Consider the following 2,500-nt stretch of genomic DNA (forward strand, 5'->3'; position numbering starts at 1 on the left):
AAACAAAACATCACTAGAGCAACTCATCATCTTAATCATACGCTAGATTTAATAATATCACACAGAATAGATTTAGTCACTGATATAGATATCATTCCTCAAAGTGATGACATCACAGACCATTACCTCATACTGTACACACTACCTGTAGAACAGACTAACTGTGTCTCACCACGTTATCGACTCGATAGAACTATTATTCTGACCACTAAAGACAGATTCACAAATAACCTGCCTGATCTGTCTGGACTTCTTACTGTACCCTTAAACACAAACCATCTAGATGTAATGACTAACAGTATAGGGACTATATTCACTAGCACATTAGACACTGTTGTCCCATCAGATAAAACACCTGCACCGTGGTATAAGTGTGCTTTAACTCTCTTCATTTGAATATATTGTCTTCTGGTAAAGTAGGTTCCTGACTTTTGTGTACTATCTGCTTAACTCTCTTTGTTCTAGAGTTGTGTGATTTGAATTTTGTTATATTCCATACCATTGTATAGTGTTGGTCTTTGTTGTTCTCTCAGCTGATTAATCAGGAGTAGTTTCAGTCTCCCGTATGGTGTGAATTGTGGGCAGGGCTTACTCATTTAAACTGAAGGTTCTCTGCTACAGACACTGTAACACATCTCTCTAACACATTATAACATAAGTGTCTAGTACTGTTTGATATATTTTATCATACCTTAATTCTCACTTTTGGTTGACTGCAGATATTTGCCTTAAACCCATATCTGTACTTAATTACAACTGTCGCAGACGCTCTTGTCTACAGAGCAGAGGTCACAATCCCAGTAACCTCATCTACCCTCCTCTGTTGTGTAAGTTTCACACAGTGGTGGTAGGTGGGCTCTGGAATTGCCGGTCTGCTTTAAAGAAAGCTGATAAATTTTATCTCTGCTTTAACTTCCCATTACTCCTTTGATTTTCTTGCGCTAACAGAGACCTGGATATCCCCACAGAACACTGCTACACCAGCTGCTCCATCCTCTGCCTATGCTTTCTCTCACTCACCAAGAGAAACAGGCAGGGGTGGTGGTACAGGTTTATTGTTGTCAAAGAAATGGTGCTTTACACCTCTCCTCTTGTCACATCTCCACTTTTGAATTCCATGCCATTTCAGTTACCTCTCCAATCAACCTTCTTATCATTGTTGTTTACCGCCCTCCTGGTCCCCTAGGAGACTTCCTAGAAGAAATGGACACACTGCTTAGTGCTTTCCCTTCCGATAGCTCCCCTCTGACGGTGCTTGGTGACTTCAACCTCCCCTCTGACAAGCTACATTCTTCTTCCCTCCTGTCTCTTCTCGACTCATTCACACTGACACTCAACAACTACATCCCCACACACAAAGGAGGCAATGTCCTGGACCTGGTTTTCACCCGTCCTTCTCCAGCTACAGACGTGACTGTTACCCCACTACACGTCTCTGATCATCACCTGGTATCCTTCACTCTACCTACCCTACCTAAAACTACCTCTCACCCCCTCGCTCTTACCCACTGCAACCTTCACTCTGTCTCCTCTTCTTCTGTAGCTTCTGGCACTTTTTCTTCTCTTTTTCCTCACTACCCTTGTCCTTGGACTCAGCCACAGACACTTTCATCTCATTTCTTTCCTCAACTATGGACTTTCTCTGTCCACTAAACCCAAGAAAACTTCTCGTTCTGCTCCTTGGCTTTCAGATGTTCTGCACTACAATAGAAGAGAGCTAAGGTCATTAGAGAGAAAGTGGAAGAAATCACAGCTTGACGCAAATCTTAATTCTTACCATACACTCCTGGCCAAGTTCTCCCTCAGATGTGACTTCTGCCAAGACTTCCTTCTACAAGGAAAAGCTTGAAGCTTTGGCATAAGACCCTCGGAAGCTCCACAACATCATCTCTTCTCTACTCAACCCTTCATCCTCCCTGACTGTAGAAGACTTTGCTTCTTTCAACCATGAGAAGATCTGCAGGACCTTTACTCCAGCCCCAACTGCACTTACATCTCACAGTCAGGATTCCCCTACACCTTTGTTGTCGCATTTCTCAACTGTAGCAGCAGAAGAGATTTTACATCTCATCCAGTCTTGCAATCCTACCACCTGCCCATTGGATCCATTCCCTTCCACTATACTCCAGACCATCTCACAAGTCCTTCTGCCCTTCATTACCACTATCATCAATAGATCCATAGGATCTGGTCAAGACCCCAAACAGTCTGGCTTTAAAGCAGCTCATTCTACAGAGACAGCCCTTTTGGATGTCTCTGAGAAACTACATGTTGCTAGATCAGCCAAACTGTCATCCGTCCTTATCCTCCTTGACCTTTCAGAAGCATTTGATACGGTCAACCACAAGACTCTCTTATCCACCCTCAGGAGTTTTGGGATTTGCGGATCAGCTTGGGAATGGTTTGCTTCCTACCTGGAAGGACGCTCATATCATCTGAGCTCATATCATATCATCTGAGCTCATATCATCTGCTCCACGCAGACTCTCCACTGGTGTCC

This window comes from Tachysurus vachellii, chromosome 11, assembly GCF_030014155.1.
Source record: "Tachysurus vachellii isolate PV-2020 chromosome 11, HZAU_Pvac_v1, whole genome shotgun sequence".
NCBI classification, from domain to species: Eukaryota; Metazoa; Chordata; class Actinopteri; order Siluriformes; family Bagridae; genus Tachysurus; species Tachysurus vachellii.